The sequence below is a fragment of the Delphinus delphis genome, chromosome 14, assembly GCF_949987515.2.
Source record: "Delphinus delphis chromosome 14, mDelDel1.2, whole genome shotgun sequence".
Lineage (NCBI taxonomy): Eukaryota > Metazoa > Chordata > Mammalia > Artiodactyla > Delphinidae > Delphinus > Delphinus delphis.
Genome location: NC_082696.1, coordinates 7907255 through 7929741, shown reverse-complemented (window position 1 = coordinate 7929741; position 22487 = coordinate 7907255).

Sequence of the window (22487 nt, the reverse complement as noted above, 5' to 3'; positions counted from 1 at the left end):
TCCCCTGCATCGGCAGGCGGACTCTCAACCACTGCGCCACCAGGGAAGCCCCTAGGTCTTACTCTTTAATTGCTCGGGGGGTGTTATTTTTGCCTCTCCCACTAGGTTGTTGATTCTTTGATGCTTCTGGCTTTCCATGCTGTTTACCACAGCTGAGGAAAAGTCAAGGGCTGGTAACAGCAAACAGGGGGGTTGAATCATTTGATTCTTGCCAGAGAAAAGTTCACTGAGCCCTTCCTGGACTGAACTGATTTTCAACTTTATAATGAATAGGCCACGACAGATTCTTCTTCTATATGGTCCAAGCCTTCACGTTAGGCCATTTTTGCCAAATGCCTAATCTAAAGCTTCCTCCTGGCATTTATCCCTCTTACTCAGTCTTCTTAGGAAAAACAGAAAATACTCACTCATAAGTATGTTACTTTTCTGCTCATTTATTTATCAGCAATTTTACTGAATTCTTCTTATGTGCACAGCATTTCATTGGTCACTTAGAGGCCACTGTGTTGAATGTGTTCCTGGTTTAAAAAGGTGATGAATAAACCCACGTACATACGGTCACCTCATCTTTGATAAAGGAGGCAAGAGTATACAATGGAGAAAAGACAACCTCTTCAATAACTGGTGCTGGGAAAACTGGATAGCTACATGTAGAAGAATGAAATTAGAACACTCCCTAACACCATGCACAAAAATAAACTCAAAATGGATTAAAGACCTAAATGTAATGCCAGACACTATAAAACTCTTAGAGGAAAACATAGGCAGAACACTCTGACATCAATCACAGCAAGATCCTTTTTGACCCACCTCCTGAAGAAATGGAAATAAAAACAAAAATAAACAAATGGGACCTAATGAAACTTAAAAGCTTTTGCACAGCAAAGGAAACCATAAACAAGATGAAAAGACAGCCCCAGAATGGGGGAAAATATTTGCAAACGAAGCAACTGACAAAGGATTAATCTCCAAAATATACAAGCAGCTCATGCAGCTCAATAACAAAAAAACAAACAACGCGACCCAGAAATGGTCAGAAGTCCTAAATAGACATTTCTCCAGAGAAGATATACAGACTGCCAAAAAAACACATGAAAGAATGCTCAACATCACTAATGATTAGAGAAATGCAAATCAAAACTACAATGAGGTATCACCTCACACGGGTCAGAATGGCCATCATCAAAAAGTCTACAAACAATAAATGCTGGAGAGGGTGTGGAGAAAAGGGAACCCTCTTGCACTGTTGGTGGGAATGTAAATTGATACAGCCACTATGGAGAACAGTATGGAGGTTCCTTAAAAAACTAAAAATAGAACTACCATACGACACAGCAATCCCACTACTGGGCATATACCCTGAGAAAACCATAATTCAAAAAGTGTCATGTACCACAGTGTTCATTGCAGCACTATTTACAATACCCAGGACATGGAAGCAACCTAAGTGTCCATCAACAGATGAATGGATAAAGAAGACGGGGCACATATATACAATGGAATATTACTCAGCCATATAAAGAAACAAAATTGAGTTATTTGTAGTGAGGTGGATGGACCTAGAGTCTGTCATACAGAGTGAAGTAAGTCAGAAAGAGAAAAACAAATACTGTATGCTAACACATATACATGGAATCTAAAAAAAAAAAAAAAAAAAAAAAAGGGCATGAAGAACCTAGGCGCAGGATGGGAATAAAGGCACAGACCTACTAGAGAATGGACTTGAGGACACGGGGAGGGCGAAGGGTAAACTGGGACAAAGTGAGAGAATGGCATGGACATATATACACTACCAAATTAGTAGCTAGTGGGAAGCAGCTGCATAGCACAGGTAGATCAGCTCAGTGCTTTGTGGCCACATAGAGGGGTGGGATAGGGAGGATGGGAGGGAGGGAGACACAAGAGGGAAGAGATATGGGGATATATGTATATGTATAGCTGATTCACTTTCTTATACAGCAGAAAATAACACACCATTGTAAAGCAATTATACTCCAATAAAGACATTAAAAAAAAAAAGAAACAAAATTGAGTTACTTGTAGTGAGGTGGATGGACCGAGAGTGTGTCATACAGAGTGAAGTAAGTCAGAAAGAGAAAAACAAATACCATATGCTAACACATATATATGGAAGCTAAAAGAAAAAAAAGGTTCTGAAGAACGTAGGGGCAGGACAGGAATAAAGACGCAGATGTAGAGAATGGACTTGAGGACACAGGGAGGAGGAAGGGTAAGCTGGGACGAAGTGAGAGAGTAGCATGGACATATATACACTACCAAATGTAAAATCAGTAGCTAGTGGGAAGCAGCTGCATAGCACAGGGAGATCAGCTCGGTGCTTTGTGACCACCTAGAGGGGTGGGATAGGGAGGGTGGGAGGGAGGGAGACGCAAGAGGTGGGGGGATATGAGGATAGATGTATACGTATAGCTGATTCACTTTCTTATACAGCAGAAACTAACACACCATTGTAAAGCAATTATACTCCAATAAAGATGTTAAAAAAAAATAAAGAACAGACATGGCAAAAAAAAAAAAAGATGAATTTATCCGGAATATGTGTGTTGGAAAACCTCTCTAACTCCATTCCATAGCCTGCCTGGTCTTTTAAAAAATTATTATTTAAACAGGTTTATTGAGATATAATTCACATACCATAGAATTTTGCCTATTTAAAGTATATAATCCATGAACCTATTTGTAGGACAGGAATAGAGACATAGACATAGAGAACAGACATGTGCACACAGAGGGGGAAGGGGAGAGTGGGACGAATTGGGAGATTAGGTTTGACATGAATACACTACCATGTGTAGAATAGATAGCTAGTGTATAGCACAGGGAGATCAGCTCAGTGCTCTGTGATGACCTAAATGGGTGGGATGGGGTGGGGAGGAGGTCCAAGAGAGAGGAGATATAGGTATACATATAGCTGATTCACCTCACTGTACAGCAGAAACTAACACAACCTTCTAGAGCAAGTTTACTCCAGTAAAAATTAAAATAAAATAATTCAAAAAAAGTAAAGTATATAACTGAATTGTATTTAAGTATATTCACAGATATGTGCAGTCATCACCACAGTCCATTTTAGAACATTTTCATCACCTCTAAAAGAAACCCCATACTCTCTAGCTACCTGTCCCCCCGCCATCCCTCACCCCAGCCCTAAGCAACCACTCGTCTACTTTCTCTATAGATTTCCCTTTCCTGGACATTTCATATCAATGGAATTATATAATATGTGCTATTTTGTGTCCTTGTCAACACTTGTTATCTCATCTTTTTGATTTTAGCCGTCCTAGTGAATGTGAAGTGGTATCTTGTGGTTTTGATTTGCATTTCCCTAATAACTAATGTCACTGAGCATCTTTTCATGTGATTATTGGCCATTTGTATATCTTTCTTGGAGAAATGCCTATTTCATTCCTCTGTCCATTTTTTTTTTTTTTTTTTTTTTTTGCGGTACGCGGGCCTCTCACTGTTGTGGCCTCTCCCATTGCGGGGCATAGGCTCCGGACGCGCAGGCTCAGTGGCCATGGCTCACGGGCCCAGCCGCTCCACAGCATATGGAATCTTCCTGGACTGGGGCATGAACCTGTGTCCCCTGCATCGGCAGGCGGACTCTCAACCACTGTGCCACCAGGGAAGCCCTCCTCTGTCCATTTTAAAATTAGGTTATTTGTCTTTTTATAATTGAGTTGTAAGAAGGTGCCTGGTCTTTAAGCGGGGGTGGGGGGCGGGTTAATATTTGAAGCAGCATATCCCAGTCTGGGGACACATGGTCCTTAGGAGTTTCATATATGTATTATAATTTTGAAAAACATTTCCAAAATGTTTACATATACCAGTCACGAGTTCTCACAGAATAATTACACTCTCAGATTTCTTTCCTTGAGTCAAGAATTATAGCAACCCAGAATGGTCACACGAGTTATGTCAGGCTCGTCAGGAGTTGATGACACAGAGTTCTCTGGAATGAGACTGACACGTTGGACAGAGCTCCAACACATTGTACAGAGCCATGTCTCAGGCAGCCACAGTTCCTGACACATCCAGCATGCACTCAGCCTCAGATAAGAATGAATATAAAGTGACACACCAAATCTTAGCAGTGTTTAAGGTCATTTATTCATTCAGCAAACAGTAGACATTTTTGTTGGTGGTGAAACTAAAAGAATAATTTGTAAGGAAATAATTGACTTCATTTATCTCTTCCCTAAATACGAAATTTCTTCTTTAAAAAGAGACCACCTGTATCATCATTATTTTTCAGCATTCTTCTGGCTGCGCAATAAGTGACAATAAAGTATGAAATGCTTTGTATGGAGCGAAAAAGAAAAGAAAAGAGTGCTGAGATAGAGAAGAAGATGTGGCAAGAACAACTGTTTGGCACGGTTGCAGCTGGCCTCTCCGAATTTGAGAAGGCGCCAGTTTCCTCTGCTGGTGTGGGAAAGAGTGTTCCTAGAGGAAGAAACTGTAGAAACATAAGCCTGAGTCAGGAAAGAAGGAGCCGTCACGCTGTTCACAAAGGGGGCCAGTGGGACAAAAGGTTAGTGAGGGGGAGAGGTGGAGCCAGAGGAGGAAGAACAGGTTCATGGTCTTGGAGGCCACAAGCCAGGGCTTGGATTAATTTACAAGTGCAATGGGAAACAATACTCTTTTAGCAGGATATTGCTGTGACCTCATAATAGGCATAAATTTCTCTATCCACAAACTGAGGTGCGCAGAAATGTGACTTCTTTAAAATGGAATTCAACTTAGCTGACAACGTTTCATTTCTTCTGAAGGAGGAGAACTTCACCTTGCCATAATCTGGTTGCCTCTGGTTTACAACAGATTCTTTTGGGAAACCGCTTGGTTAATTGGTGATCCTCTCCAACCTCTCTCCCTTGTCCTTTCTCCCTGGGTGGTGTCAGGGTTCGGGGGAGGGTCCCCTACTGTTCTGGGTCAGGGAGGTGCTCGATGATCCTTGGTTATCTTGTTCTCGCTACCTTCCAAGGAGGTACACTGTCCTGCAAGGCCACCCTCACCAGGCCATCTTAGTTGGTCTCTGTCCCAATCGGGAGAGCCCAGGACCCCTGGCCACTCTGGCCATTTCCTTGTTGCCTTGTCCCCTGTGAAGCTTCTCAAAGGCTCACCTGCCTGAGCACCTCAGCACTGCTGCCCAACCACTCAGGGGCCCCGTGGGCGCAGAAACTGTCTCGGGGGTTTGCAGCCTCTAGGATGAGTTCCTGGGAGCCAGGCATCCTTCAACTTACCTGGGATTTCGACCACGCTTGCTGTACTCTCCCATTGCAGCAGTCAGCCCGGGAGATGGGGTGCTGGACCCCTTCCCAGGGACCCCTCCCAGCATCTAAATTAGGGATGACTCACAACTGCCTTTTTCTCAATTGCAGGCTGAGCTCAGCCTTCTGGGCGGGAAATGGCTCTTGTGTTTCCACGTGCTTCCACTCTGAAGGCAGAGTTACCCTAGTCCTGGGAAGTGTAACAGGGTCACGATATTCCACCTGGTTGGGGAGGGTAAAAAGTGGTTCCACTTAAGGCCTCGGTCAAAGGTCAGATTTCCCTTCATCCCACCAGCCCCACTTTCAGGATGCTCACATCCGCGAGCACCTCCGTCCTCCACATCAGGGGACTCGGGAGTGACCTGGGCCCTCAGACAATAGACAGGGTGCTGCTCATCAACAAAGGGCACCGGGGGCTGGTCTCTCCAACTCTTTCAGGCTCAAGGCTGCCGGAGGCCCACACCCGGCGTTCCCGCTTCCTCTCTGCTTCCTCAGCTCCTGGCATATTTTATCTCAGTTCTGGGAGCTTAAACCAGCTCTGTAACTCTGCATCTGAGTCTTCACATCCTCAGGGCCCCCAGGCAACGGCTCCTGAGCCCAACAGATAAGTATTTGCAAACGTTGCTGTTCCTGGTCTGGGTCAAGTGGGTGACTCAGGCCCACGGCTAAGGAGGAGGGACTGTGTTACCAGAGGACAGCTTTCAGGTGGAGTGGGGTTGAGTTGCTGAGAGAGAAATTCACCAGCGAGTGCGTTGAAATCTGATTCTAGAACATTCTAAACATCTAAAACTTCCCAGTGGCTGCCGCCCAGCAGCAGAGGATGAGGCTGCAGTAGGCTAGCACAGATGGTGGCTGGGCCTGGGGTGGCCCTCAGGATGGGGACACACAGAACTGTACTGACTTGTCTTGTATTTTGTATTTGTAGACCTACTATACTGTGTGTGCCTCTAAGTAAGGGACCATCTTTCAATATATGAAGGACACTTGGGGACTAGCTCTGCGTATGAGTGGAATTTATGAATTCTATTTCAGTCTATTAACCTTTCTCAACCTTTCAGGGTCATCTTGATTACATTCTTGTTCTGGCAAAGACTAGCCATTCCATATAAATTTTGATTAATGGCAACAACTAGCCAAAGAAAGCAGCTGTCTTTTGTAAACACGCTCAGGATCTACTTCGTCTACTGAACAGTCATCTCCGGAGGGGGCTATATTCAGGAAGGATCCTGTTTGTAGGCGATTAGACAGTATAATTAAAAGGGAATGTGCATTTGCTGTTTGTTCTTGAAAGGTGTCTAATTTCTCTTTTTAGCCTAAAGCCAGCAGGTTCCAAAGTGCGGGCAAATTAGAGCTCGATTGGCCTTGGTGGAGCCCACACAAGCGGTCTGTCTCATTGTCCAAAAAGGAAAGTTTTGCTGGCGGGATGCCCAGGTCAATGAGCGACACACCCTTGGTACTTGGGTGCCTCCCGCCGAGATTTCCTGTCCCTTTGGTGGCAAATCTGTCCCTGCTGTGTGAACAATCACACCATCTGCCTTGAGTCTGCAGGACAGGAAAGCGTGAAGCAACAGTCCCCAGGTATAATCAGCCCACCCCGCCGGCCCATTCTAACTTCTGTAACCACAGTGCCTATAGCATACGCTTGGGAAACAGAAAATCATTATAAGAACTGCTCAGTGGAGCTATTTCACACACTCTAGAGCAGAATTGCTTAAAGCAAAGCACAGCGTTCAAGGTGGAAAATCAAATGCAGAACAAAGGGACACTTAGAACAGCTGGTTTGCCGGGACCATTTTCTGGAGCAGCAGCCTGTAATGGTGTGCGCTTTTCTTAAGCTACAAGGAAGATTGATTATTCCATGAGAACATCTGTAGGCCTGGAGCTGAAGAGGGTGTTGCTTTTTTTGCAGCTGTAATTGTAAACAAGAATGCTGGCAGGGCCTCTTTAAACAGACCAGAAATATGTATTCTAAAATCAAAGGGAATCTTCACCCCCGCTCCTGTGGCTTTATAACAGAGGCAATGAAGACTGTAAGGTGGCGGATGCAGGAATGTGGGTGAGGTGACGTCACACACACTGCACTTGGAAACTAGTGCAAAAGCATCAAATTCTGGGGTTCCTGAGCCTTTCGCTCTCAGGATTCCTTGGCACTCTTAAAAATTATTGAGGAACTCAAAGTACTTTTTTTAAAGTGTGGGTTATATCTACTGATATTTACCATATTCAATATTAAAACTGAGAAATTTTTAAAACACAGGAATAGTGAAACCCTTAAGCCATTAGCTGAGCAATCTGACATCACCACACCACAGGGAGCCTCTGGAAAACACCAGTGTACATGCGTGAAAGAGTGAAAAAAGCAAAATACATCCTAGTATTATTATAAAAGGCGCTTTAACCTCATGGACACCTTAAAAAGGTCTCAGGACCCCTCAGGGGTCCTTGGACCACACTTTGAGGACCACTGTTATAGAGAAATATAAATAATTCCTGGGTCCCTGATGAATACCACTGAAGAACTGAATTCTGTGCACAGAGGGACACTCCATTAGTACTGTTTAGTTTACAATCTACAGTCCAAAGAAAGAGTCACAGCACAGTGTGGAACAGAAGAGGATTCCCATTTTATAGAAATTAAAGATACATCTCCAGAGCAGGTGTACAGCAAGAGAGCAGCACAGTTGAATGTCAAGTTCCTTTCTATTCATTCTTAGTCTACCTTTTCATGTGCATTCAACACATGATTTTGTCACTGATATTTGAAAACCGTCACCACACCTATATTATTTATCAAGCACTGAATATGTATGGAGCACATGGAAGTTCTCTGTCAAGACAGTGGTGGGCACTTTCCAGCCACTAATTGCTATTTGTATTTTGCAGATTCGGAAATTAAAGTGGAGAGAGGTTAAGTTAGTCACCCAGATGGCCCAGCTAGAAGGTAAGAGGAGAACAAATTTTCAGACCCGGGATGCCTTTTGAAAGCCCAGATGCTTAACCACAAAACCATAGTACATCCCATAAACACCCCTGTGCCTTCAAGGGCCTACAGAAAAAGGTCCAGACATGTAGACCTATGTCACCGGTCAGTCTCTCTCACCAGGTCGATTCAACATCAAATAAGGGAATGTTATTACATGCTTCTTGTTGTCGGGAAGAAAAACTTTTCCCTTCCTCCTTTTGAGGTTCTTTGATTAAATTGATCTAATAATTAATACGTAAATTGACTGGTCTAATAACTAAATTAATAGAAGACAGATTAACAGGAGAAAATTTTAATTACGTACATATGGGAGCTCAATGACGTGAGACGCAGGACAAATTGGGCAGTTGGGGCTTATATGCCATCCTGAGCTAAGGAATGGGATGGGGTCTGGGGCTTCCAAGGGGAGGAGGGGGATTCACAGGCCAAGAGAAGAGCAGGTGTTTGGTAATTAGATGTTTGTCCTGCCACAGGTAGGTCCTTCAGATAAAAAATCATCTCTGATCATAGCTCTCTTTTTGGCCAGGCCCCCTAACTAAATTTTTTCAGGTTGTTACGGGAAGAGTAAACGGTTTTCTTGAATCTGCTGGGTCTTGTTTGCCTTCAGCTCAAAACAATCCACGTGCCAAAGCGGCACATTTTGGGGCGGCCGATTCTGCTCCCTTTCAGCGTTGTATTAGATCCTGTGGAGGACACAAAAAATAACATGTGGGCACAAAAAATCAATCAAATACAGCCCCTGCCTTTGAGTTTACCGAAGCAAATGCCTCCACATGGGGAGTTAACTAACGACATGAGTGAGTTAGTACATGGCCAACGCCAAGGAAGAGGCGTGTCCTTGGCATTCAGAGCAGAGGCGCCACTGGGCTGGAGGGAACCACCACACCATCATAGAGAAGGAGGGTTTGTGCTGGGCTGCAAGGCAAGACGGAAGGTTTCCAGGAAGATAGACTGGAATTGGGATCAGAAACTAGACTTCAGCTGAGCCCCAGTTCCATCATCACTCAGAGCCCAGTCCAGGCGTCCTGGGGGTGAGGGCAGCCGCGCAGCCGTGACGTGTCCAGGGGCTGGCCCGGGTCTCACTACCTCTGGGCAGCTTGTTGTCCCCTTTCCTTGCTTGTGCGCAATGGGCATGTCCTGAGCCCTGCCACCCCGATGTGGCTTGTGCACTCTGGAGCTGACCCTCAGCCAGCAGCGCCCCGGAAACATGAGCTCTTCTCATACTTCTCATAGTTTCCCAACCGACCTCTTCTCCCTGAACCTCCTCTGAAATCTGACAGACCCGTATTCCACTCGAGGTCCCTCCGCTCCCTTGTTCTACAACCTTAGGCAGTCGCTTTATTCTCTTAGGAACTGCAATTTTCTCATGTGTAAAATGAAGAAAATGATGCCTTACAGAGTTGTTGTGAAGGTGAATGATTGTCAACCACCCCGTACGTGTATAATACTTGGTACACTGTAAGTTCTTGAACAATTAGAATGTCTATTTATTACCCATCTCTCATATACTGTACCTATGACATAGTTGCCAGCAATATAAGTTATGAAATGTTGTATTGGATTACTTCATTACTTTGTTTCAAATTTCAAATCGTCATGGAACTAACTGGGTCATCATGGATAGATAAAAAAAGAAACAGAAAAAAAATACTGCTAGTTGAGAGAACCGTCTCCAGGGGGAGTGGAGAGAGAGGGAGGGAAAATGAAACTGGGAGCATTTTAACTTTATAATGTTCTCAGCACTTTTTGATCTTCATAAATAACCACAAGTCCCCATTAATACCCTTTTGATACTAGAGAATATTATTTATGAGGGCTAGTCAGATCTAGTATGTAATTATTTACTCAGGGGCAGAAGTCGGACGGTCAAAGATGATGATTTTTGACTCTAGTCCCACATTCCTCAAACTTAACTTTCCCCATTGCTGTTTTCCAGAAAATGAAGGAAGAAAGAAAGAAAGGAAGGAAGGAAGGAAGGAAGGAAGGAAGGAAGGAAGGAAGAAAGAAAGAAAGAAAGAAGAAAGAAAGAAAGGAAGAAAGAAAAAAAGAAAGAAGGAAAGAAAGGAAGAAAGGAAGAAAGAAAGAAAGAAAGGAAGAAAGAAAGAAAGAAAGAAAAAAACAAACTGCTTTATAAGAACCTTCACCCACTCTTGCAGATGCCACTACTTCATCACTTTGACAGGCTAATAATCACTGTTGGTTTCTTTCCACCAAGTCTTTCTTATGTTGGTTGGGTATCTCAAGCTATGAGAAGTGATAGTTCGCAATTAAAAAAAATTATTCAAGAGAGAGGATGATGTTCATTTTTAATGAAATAAGGGTGTCAAAGGCATGTGTAGACAGTCAATGTGACTGAGACCCAGTGATGATCTGCGGGAGGATTTGGATTATTTCAATCTTACCAATACCCATATTGGCAGAGATTTATATTGGAAAATTTGCATGCCACGTCACACACACTGCTATCATATTTAGATCTCATAACTACTCTCTGAATGGGGTTTTCACTTAGGATGCCTTTAGCTGAAATAACAGATGACCCAACTTAGAGTTAATAAAGAGAAGTTGGACTTTTTTTTTTTTAGCTCACATGCAAAGAAGTCTAGAGAAAGGCTTCTCTCTGCCATCTGCATTGTCAAATATTCTCTAAGGCTGGTAGGATGGCTGATGGTGGTGACTAGACCTATAAGATTCCCCGTTCATGCCTTGGAGAGAGAGAGAGAGGCTAGTTTGTGCAGCAGCATTTTCTTAAGAGCAGGGATGCTGATTTCCCAGAAGCCTTCAATAACCCTCTCCTTGTGTATCACTGGCATGGAATGGCTTAGGCACACCCATTTCTGAACTAATACGGCCCAGGAGATAGACATCTTCGATTGGCTCAGACTAATCAGCTGCGATGTAATAGATATCAAGCAGTCAACCACAACATCCTCTACATGTGTCCATTTTCTAGATCTGGGTTGGCAGACTATATAGCCCTTGGAGCAAATCTGGCTGACGGCCGGTCCTTGTAAATAAAGTTTTATTGGAACGCAACCGTGCTCATTTGCTTACAAAGATTCATAGCTGCTTTCATGCTACAATAGTAGAGCTGAATAGCTGTGACAGAGACCACAAAGCCTAAAATATTTACCATCTGGTCTTAAGAGAGTGTTTTTGACCCTGGTTCTAGATGAAGAAAGTGTGGTTGAGGTTAAATGACCTCCAAAGTCAAAGAGGCGGAGACTGGATTATAACTCAGATGCCCGAGGCTCTCTCTGCTACCAGTTCTACTGGGAGAGTTTCTTGGGATAGGCTTGCATTTTCTGTGAGGTGTGCCAGTGCAGCCTTTTGCATACAGCATCACCGACATAGGCCTGCTGAAATAAATATGTCCCTAATGACAAATTCAATTCTTAGGAACAATAAGTTCACACGCTACTATAAATAGAGAAATAGGTTGGGGTATGAGAACACTGAATTCTATAATTCATCATGATAAGCTTGACATGCCATTCAAAAAAACACAAACAACTGGGACAGGAATAAAATTTGTCATTAACCATGGGGAATAAAATTAAAGATTTTCAGAAAATAACTTCACATAGATGAAAGGTTGATTCATGTTATCTTGATGAAGTTTATTCACAAAAAAATTAGTTTTAAGAATGAAGGAGAGTGGAATCTAGAAAAATGGTCTGCATGAACTGGTTTGCAAGGCAGAAATAGAGACACAGATGTAGAGAACAAACATATGGACACCAAGGGGAGAAAGGGGGATGGGATGAATTGGGAGATTGGGACTGACATATATACACTAATATGTATAAAATAGATAACTAATGAGAACCTGCTGTATAGCACAGGGAACTCCACTTCGCTGTACAGTAGAAACTAACACAGCATTGTAAAACAACTATATCCCAATTGAAAAAAATTTTTTAAATGAAGGAGAAAACAGTGGAATGAATGAATACTGTATTCACAAAAAAGACTTACCTCTGATATCTGCTTTTCCTTAATTATGCATTCACTATGCCTTCCACCTTTCCTTCTTCAGCCCCTCACCTTCCCCTCTGCCTTTCTGTAGCAGCCAGTCTCCAAGATGACTTTCAGTTACCCTCAGCTTTTGGCATTCATGCTTTTGTGTAGTTCCCTCCTACATTATATAAGTGTTGGTCTACGTGGCCAATAGAATATGGGCAAACTGATGGTATGTAACTCAAGGCTTTGCCTTATAAGGCATTGCAACTCCTATCTTGGTTTCCTGGATTGCTTGCTCTGAGGGAAATCCAGTCACCATGCTGTGAGGATGCTCAAGCAGCCCTGTGGAGAGGCCCCACGGAGAGGAACTGAAGCCTCCCACCAACAGCATCACCAACTTGCTAGCCACATGAGTGAGCACCATGGAAGCAGATCCAGCCCATCAAACCTTCAGGTGATGGCAACCTTGGTTAACATTCAACTGCAACCTTAAGAGAGACACTGAGCCCGAACTTCTCTGCCAACCCACAGAAAGTGGGAGATAATAAATGCTTATTGCTATTTAAATCATCAAGTTTGGGGGTAATTTGTTAAGCGGCAGTAGATAACATATACATTTCTTCCATCTTAGGTCAAAATATTCATGGTAGAGTGGCAGGCAGGTCAGAAAGAAGGGTTAGCAATGAAACAAAGGACAAAGAAGGAGACTTAGTAAGAAGTCAGATGACCTGAGGAGGAGGGAAATAAAAGGGGGAATGTATGATAGCTATATGGGCCAGATTTTTAAGAGCAGTACAAGCTCACTATTCTGATAACAATAACAATAGTAGCTTTTATTGAGCACTTACTATGTGTGGTGGTATCTCTAAGTGTACTTTCTTTAAGGGACCACGGTTCTGATTTCTTGGATTAGAAAATATGTACCTTAGAATAAGGGAAGAAGAAAAGGGAGGGAACAGTAAGTACGCGGGAGAAAATCTGGACAGTAGGGAACTTTGAAAATAAGGCTAAACAAAAAATATATATTTATATGGAACTTTTAAAACTGGATGAGGGGCTTCCCTGGTGGTGCAGTGGTTAAGAATCCACCTGCCAATGCAGGGGACACAAGTTCGAGCCCTGGTCCGGGAAGATCCCACATGCTGCGGAGCAACTAAGCCCATGGGCCACAACCACTGAGCCTGCGCTCTAGAGCCTGCGAGCCACAACTACTGAAGCCTGCACACCTAGAGCCTGTGCTCCGCAGCAAGAGAAGCCACCGCAATGAGAAGCCCACGCACCGCAATGAAGAGTAGCCCCCGCTCGCCGCAACTAGAGAAAGCCCGCGCGCAGCAACAAAGACCCCACTCAGCCAAAACAAATAAATAAATAAAAAACAAAAACAAACAAACAAAAACTTGATGAGGTAAGGGGAAATGTTGTAAATATCTATGTGTGTATTATAGATATAAGACACTCTTCCTCTTTTCCCTATTTCATTTCATTTTTCCATTGATTCAATAAATATCTAGGTACTGAGCTATCACCGTTCTGGCCCTGGGATCCAGCACGAGCAAACACAGTCACAGAGCTTGCATTTTAGGAGGATTTTCTCTTTCTCAGTGGACGGCATCACCAAATACCGAGGCATCCTACCAGAAACCTGGGACTCATCCTAATTCCTCTCTCTTCCAACCTCCACAGCTGGTCCCCGACATGCTGATGAGTTTGCACTTCTTTCTGTTCTCTGTTCCCACTGCTGCAGCCTTCACGTGAACCTTCATCATTCTATCCTGGTGGATCAGTTTCCTGGGGCTGCTCTAACCAGTACCACAAACTGGGTGGCTTAGAGCAACTGAAATTTATTGTCTCATAGCTCTGGAGGCCGGAAGTCCGAGATCAAAGTATTGGCAGGGCCGTGCTCCGTCTGAAGGCTCTAGGGAAGGGACTGTTCCAGGCGTCTCTCCTAACTTCCGGTAGTTCCTTGGTTCATGGTGGCATAACTCCAACCTTCACTTGGTGTTCTCCTGGTGTGTGTGTCTGCCTCTTCACATGATGTTCTTTTTATTGTTTGTTTTTTTTTTGCGTACCGCAAAAAAAAAAAAAAAAAGGTTAAGATGGTAAATTTTAAGTTATGTGTATTTTACCACAATTAAAAGTATTTTAAAAAATACAAACCCCAATTTTTTTTTTTTGCGGTACGCGGGGCCCTCACTGTTGTGGCCTCTCCCGTTGCGGAGCACAGGCTCCGGACGCGCAGGCTCAGTGGCTATGGCTCATGGGCACAGCCGCTCCACGGCACGTGGGATCCTCCCAGACCGGGGCTTAGAACCCGCGTCCCCTACATCAGCAGGCGGACTCTCAACCACTGCGCCACCAGGGAAGCCCGTGATGTTCTTTTTATATGGACACCTGTCATATTGGATCGGGGCCCACCCTACTCCAGAATGACTTCATCTTAACTAATTGCATCTGCAACAACTCTGTTTCCAAATAAGGTCACATTCTGGGTTACTGAGGATTGGGACTTTAGCATCTTTCTGAGGGATACAATTCAACCCATAACACCTGGGTTAAGTTACCAGCCTCCTTTTCAACCAGCCTCCCTGCCTCTAGTAAGTCCCTCTCACATGAGCCCTACACCTATCCTTCACAGGGTGGTCAGTGTGATCTGGCTAAAATAAAAATCTGATTATGTGGCTACTCAGCTAAAAATCCTCCCGAGTTTCTCTTCTCTTTATTATTATTATTTTTATTTTTAATTGAAGTATAGTAGATTTACAATGTTGTGTTAATTTCTGCTGTACAGCAGGGACTCAGTTATACATATGTATATATTCTTTTTCACATTCTTTTCCGTTATGGCTTATTACAGGATATTGAATATAATTCCCTGTGCTCTGTGATAGGACTTCATTGTTTATCCATTCTATATATAATAGTTTGCATCTGCTGACCCCAAACTCTCAATCCTCCCCTCTGCTACCCCTCTCCCCCTTGGGAACCACAAGTCTGTTCTCTACGTCTGTGAATCTGTTTCTCTTTCATAGATATGTTCATTTGTGTCATATTTTAGATTCCATATGTAAGTGATATCATATGGTATTTGTCTTTCTCTTTCTGACTTACCTCTCTTTAGCAAAGCACAAAGTTCCTCAAAATCTGGCTTGAGCTACCCTCACTAGCACCTCCCGTCCCCAACCCCCCACCCCATCCCCAATCCTTTACTCTGACTTGTGTTCTGGCTAAACCAGCTCAAATCTTCTCCTTCGGGAATCCCTCTTAGAGGAAATTCTGTCTCCCTTAGCTCCCTGTAAGTAATTGCCTACCTCCTTATGACACTAAGTAGTAAATTGTTGGTTTCTCATCTTTCTTCTTAAATCTCTGAGTCCCTTGAGGCAGGGACTGTGCCTTCCTTGCACTCCTAGTGTTGAGTATAGTATCAATTAAAAAATAAATATTCAATATGTGTTTGTTGAATTAACTTTACTGTCTTCTCATGGAATTACGCATTTTGTGGAGAGTGAGTAGAGACGAGAAAGATGGTGGTCCAATGGTCCTATTATAGTTTTTTGAGAGCCCTCACTCGTAGAAGTCTTGCTAATACAAATCAAATGCTGTATTTATTCATGAGCTCCTGACTCTCCTTGCAGAGAATGTTACAAACTAAGGAAACCACAGCACATATCCTGAGTCACATGATGGTTTGTTTGAAGGACATTATTTCCCATCTTCTCACTTACTTCAGGAGAACTTAAAGAATGAATGTTGTAATTAATCTGAGGACATTCCCTTCCAGCCACCAACCTAAAGTGAGATTCTTGCTGAAGTTGCCACAATGCAGCTGCCACCGTTCATTCTCACATGTGCGTCTCATAATGAGCTCCACACAGTTTTCAAGGGGAATTTCACAGGAACTTTCTCTTCCCCCTCAGCTCCTATGAGTCCCCTCAGTTTGCTTTCCATGTCTCTGCTTCTTTTCTGGCCTGTTCTCTCTTCCCCATAAGGATGGTGCTCCCCAAAGGGGCACTTTGCATTTTCCAAACATGGCCACACCTTAATACCTGTCCCCTTCCACTTGCTCATTGAAAACTGGGGTCCAGGGCTCCTCCCCCTGGATCTGGGCAGGGCCTAGTGACTGCCCTGACCAAGAGTGCACACCCAAACCAGTGTTCTGGGACTTTCAAGCTGAGTCCCCCTCTCTCCCCCTTCTCTCTGTCTCTCTCTGTCTCTCTCTCTGCTTGACTTGGAGCCCAGCCACCATGTTTGAAGGAGCTCGGGCCATGTGTCGAGGCCACATGCAAGGCATTCCAGCTGAGGTCTCAGCCGACAGCCAGCACCAACCATCAGACATTGGAGCGAATGAACCTTCAGATGATTCCAGCTCTGAGCCATCAAATCTTCCAGCTCAGAGCCAAAAGTCATGGAGCAGAAAGGAGACCTCCCTACTGGGCCCTGTCTGAATTCCTGACCCACGGAAACTTGTGAGAATTAATAACTGATGATTGTCACTGTAAGGTAATTTGTCATACTCCAGTAGATCACGAATACACCAAGAATCCATTTTGTTCTCTCCCTGGGCTCTTTCGTTCACTCTGCTGTTGTCCAGTTACCCCTCCCATCACCAATGCTCCTGTCTTTGCAACTGTCTCCCCTGTAATTACTCCCAGCTCTGTTTCATGTTGTATTACCAGTGCCTGCAGGGCACCTTCCCCTGGCTATTCCTGACTAGTTATTGCACAGAAAGACATAGCATCTTTCTTTTCAAATCCATTTTTCTTCTTCTGTTCCCTTTTTCTGTTCTTGGCATCACTCTTTCCAATCTAGAAACTTTATTATTATTATTTTTTTGCGGTACGCGGGCCTCTCACTGCTGTGGCCTCTCCCGTTGCGGAGTGCAGGCTCTGGACGCGCAGGCTCAGTGGCCATGGCTCATGGGCGCAGCCGCTCCGCGGCATGTGGGATCCTCCCAGACCGGGACACAAACCCGTGTCCCCTGCATCGGCAGGCGGACTCTCAACCACTGCGCCACCAGGGAAGCCCTAGAAACTTTAATTTTCACTGACGCCTTCTGTCTGTCCTGTCCAACCAGTTGCCAAGCGTTGCACTGTGTTGTCAGTTGGTATGCTTTGGGCTGCAAGGAATACAAAAGCCAGAAAAACATGGTGTAGTGGTCTGGGTCCAATCAGAGGATAGAAACAGGGGATATTCAATATGGAAAATTATTAACTATGACAAAAGAGAAACTATAAGATTTAAAGGAACTCTATATGGTACCCTAGGGCTGGTACCAAGGGAGGACAAGCTTGGAAGGGGTTTAGATCTCATTGGAGAAGGTGTGGTTCAGCTCACTGAATAGCAGAGTAGTTCCCTAGTATAGCCAGGCTGGTCTGTAGTTGCATTAGGTTACCCTCTGGCATGCAGGTAGAGGGGCAGGCAGTCAGCAACCAGTGGTGTGGATGTCCTGGAAACAGCAGGAAACTCTCTTCTCTTGAGATTTCCCTCCAGAGCGTGTTCTACGGTCAGAAAGCTTAACATCATGCTCATTGTAAAGAGAACTACTTACAAGAATCCCTTTGTTCATAAAATAGCACATATTGAAGGGTGCGCTTGGAGCTGAGAGGCAATAAATTATTAACTAACACACACGGCTTAAGGAAATTTATCATGTCATAAAGTGAATGACCAGATACTGGCCAGTTCTAGGCTTTTGGTGAAGTGGTCGGCAACGTCACCAATGATCCTGACGTTTTCCATCTTTCTCCCACTGTGTCGGCCATATCTTCCCTTGGAGTTACAAGGGGCTGTAGCAGCTACAAGTGCCTTATACAGACAATACTGCTTCCAGGGGAAAAAAAAAAAGTGGAGTTGGGGGGGAGAGGATTTCCTTTGCCTCACTTATTGGAGAGAAAAACATTTTGCAGAAAAATCTCAGGAGACTTCCCGCCAATTTCCACAGTCAGGATTGGGGCATATGCTCTCCCTCCGTTGTAAGAAAGGCTGTGTTGCAAGGGTCTCACATCTTTAGCCTCTTTAGTGGGAGGTGGGCTTTGCCAGCAAACAAGGGCATGGGCAATGCCTGCGGGAAGGCAGCCAACCACATCCATCTCTATTCCCATGCCCCCTCTGTTCCCACCGCCGCTGTTCCAGGTGGTCACTGGGCACCTAAGTGCCCTGCAGAGTCACAAGACCTGAGTTCTACTTTTGGCCGGGTGTTAACCAAATGGGAACTGGGTGTTCCTGGGGAAGGGCAAAAGCCTTTCCACTGTCTCTTTTGTCACCTTAATTCTGGTGCTTTTATTAAAGTGGCTTTTAGTCCATCCTGCAGCTAGATGGATTTTCCTGAAGTATAACTGTGAACTAACTCTCCCTCTCTCTCTCTCATGTTCCAAATCTTTCAATGAGAAGGAAGTTTATGAGTTAAAATCTTGGACTTTCATACCAGATCATATCATTCACACTGAAGCTCTTACTAATTGCATGAACCCAGGGAAGGTATTTAATTTTATACCTGAATTTCTCATGTTTTAAGCATGGATAGGATTCCTATGCTCAGAGGATTCTATAAAGGGTAAACCATGAAATACAGGAATGGTTTTTGACACAGTGACTTTTTAATACGTAGTATTTTATCAGCCATTATTGTTCCTCACTTTATATCCAATTAAATCTAAATTTCTTAGGTCCCCATTTAAGATCCTGTAGGAGCTGACCCCAATACAATTTTTCCAAATTTATATTAAAATTGACTATCTCCCCTACTAAATCATAAACTACTTGAGGGAAGGATCACATTCTATAAGCCCAGGATTTAGCGCAATCTTTGCCCAGAGTTGTTTCTCTGTGTTCCCATGTGGTTTTCATTCAAGCATTCCTTGGCCTGCAGATATCTCACTCCTCCATCCTCATAAGGCCTTCTTCTCTGTGTGTGTCTCGGTGTCTCTACACCATTTCTTACAAGGGCACCAGTCATATTGGACTGAGCCCACCCTCCTGTAGTACGAGCTAACAAAAATTACCCTGCAACGACTGTATTTTCAAATAAGGTCACGTTCCAAGGTAGTGGGGGTTAGGACTTCAGCATATCTTTTTAGGGGACATAACACGGGGTCTTGAGCTACATCTCCAAGTCTCTGTTTTCTCAAAGGTTTGCTGCAAAATTTAAATGAAATACAGGAGAGTTATGTCCTCTACCATTTGACTTTAGAGTATCTAATATGCAATTTACATTCAAGTTTTCCCAGTTATCCCCAAGTGTCCCTTACACCTTCCTTTTTAGGGATCTGGGCTCCAGTTAAGGGTCATGCATCACATTTTCTTGTCTTGCCTCTTTATTTTCCTTTAATTTAAGACAGTGGTGAGACAAGAGGGAAGGGGGCAGGGCACAACCATTAAAATAATGACACAGCCCTTGAGGATACAACAAAAACTGGTTAGAACCAATTATGTCCAAGATGGCAGAAGATCTGACTTCCAGTAGACCTTGAGCCTCATTATACCCTCACTGTAATACACTAGCATATGCCAAAGGACACACCCACAGGCGCCATGACAATTTCTAGGCTGACCATAATAGGCCAAAAAGTGGGTGGTAGTCCAATTCCTGGAAATCCCCACCCCTTCCCCCAAAATAGTTGGATTAATCCTCCCACTTGTTAGGCTATGAAATTACCCAGCCCATAAAAGCTAACCACCTCCACATCCCCGGGCCACTCTCACCTTCTGAGACGACTGCATTCTGTCTATGGGATGTGCGTCTCTCTAAATAAACTCGCTTTCACTTTACTATGGCTCCGTCTTGAATTCTTTCCTGATTGGAGCCAAGGACCCTCCCTTGGCAGCCCACCCCAGGAACTCTCCAGAGACCTGGGAGTTCTCTCACTCACCCTTTTGCGACAGTGGTTCTCATACCATCACGTGTATCAGAATCCCCTACAAAGCTTATTGAAACAATTTTCTGGGGCCCATCTCCAAAGATTCTGAGTCAACAGGTTGGAGTGAGGCCCATGAATTGGCATTTCTTTTTTTTTGTTTTTGTTTTTTGTTTTTGTTTTTTTTTTTTGTTTTTTTTGCGGTACACAGGCCTCTCACTGCTGTGGCCTCTCCCGTTGCGGAGCACAGGCTCCGGACGCGCAGGCCCAGTGGCCATGGCTCACGGGCCCAGCCGCTCTGCGGCATGTGGGATCTTCCCGGACCGGGGCATGAACCCGTGTCCCCTGCATCAGCAGGCAGACTCTCAACCACTGCGCCACCAGGGAAGCCCGAATCGGCATTTCTAACAAGCTGGTAGGTGATGCCGAAGCTGCTGGTCCAAGCACCACACGTTTGATAACTACGGATCTAGAACGAGGGTTGGCAAGTTTCTTCTGTAGAGGCCAGATGGTAAAATACTTTAGACTCTGTTGCAACCAGTTAATTCTGCCATTGTAGGCAAAAGCAGCCATAGGAATGCATAAGTGGGTGCTGCTACATTCCAGTAAAACTTTATTTTTTATTTATAAAACAGCTACCTGGTCAGATCTGACCTCAGTCTGTTGTTTACTCTTGCTGTTTTTTTTGGGGGGGTGGTGAAGGAGGGAAGGGGGACATCTTTCAGAGCACTGACATTTTTGAATTGTCCAGTTCAGTTTTCCTGTAGAATGTTTCACAATCTAGATTTGATAGTTTTATCTTTATTAGATTTAGGTTAAACATCTTGGCAATAACACCACATAAGTGATATTGTGTACTACAGGGGGAAATTGTGAAAGACTTTGAAATGGACCAAAAAAATTATTGGGTAACTTCAGTGGAAAGCTAGCTGCTGCCTAATGCAACTTTGGGCATTAGCTGATTCTATGGGGTTTTGAGCCTTTCATTATCATTGAGCTATTTTACAACTCTCTAAATTGTGGAATACTGATGGTAATGTCTAGCATTCTTGTCTTTAGAAATGCAAATTTTGTTCCTTTGACATTCATTTGACCTATGAGCATTGACTAATCTCCCATCTATTAGGAAACTCAACTTCAGCATTCCTGACTGCATGTGTATGTGTTGGATCGTCTTTGGATACTCTTTTGAACCAGTTGGAACATGTTAGTGGTCTGACATTAAGGAGTTAAGTATTATCTTTGACACATGTTCATTTTACACCTGCATCTGAGTCATGATTATACTCTCTTTTAAATATTATCCTTTAGCAGTATTTTTCATTGCATCATTTTAGGAAGCAGAAAATGTTAGTTTTTCCAAATCGTGGTGATATGAACTTTAATTTCTCGATAAAGGTGGTTCTACCAGACCTTTCCATTGTAAAGATATATTTTTCTTTATTAGGGAAATATCCTTTGAGACAAAGTGAATATTCCGATTTGCAATTATTGTTCACCTGATGGTTTTAGTTTCCACTGAAGATCTTTGCCTGTATCAATTATAACACTGGAGTTGCAAAATATGAACCCTTTCATGATGCCCACAGTTGGATATCTGAGCACGCCCTTTGAGCCACCACACCAACTTTCCTTTCTTGGGCCATATTCCTCTTTGGCAATAGAGCATCGTGGCCAAGCCACACGCTCTGGGACTGTCTAGCTTGAGCTTAAACCCTGGCTTCTCCGCTTACTAGCCGTGTGACTTGCAAGCTTTTTAATCTCTCTGTGCCTCAGTTTCCTTATCTGTAAAATGGGTGCTATAAAGATATATCTCTTATAGGATTGTGTTAAGATTAACTGAGCTAGATCAAAGCACCACAACCGTACTTGGCACATAATTACCTGCTCAATAAATGTTAGCTATTATTGTATGCGTTTGAATTCCTGCTTTGCCACATCAAAGTGGCTTTGGGTAAGTTACTTAACATCTTTGTGCCTTCGTTCCTCATTTATAACGGTTCCTGCATTCATGCATGTTAAGTGCTAACACAGTGTCTGGTATGGAGTAAGCATTAAAAAGGATGAGCGGTTACCATCATGATTATTCTGTATAATAATCAGATTATTCTGTGTAAGGTAAACTTTTTGAGTTCATGTCTTTTCGGATTTACCTTCTCATTTTCATTGTGCCTAGCTCAGTCAGTCACATAGTATGGGTTTAATAAAATATTTGAATAGAGGGATTAATAAAGCTTTGCTGAGTGGCACTCGTTTGATAGTTACATTTTTGCCTCCTCTATATTTCAAGTTCCTATATTGGCGCCGCCCTTCCTTATTGTAGGAAGCCCACGCTTGGGAAATAACATTGTCACACAAGGTTGTGAGAAGCTCTGCTGGGCAATGTTAAAGCCTCTGTTAGGG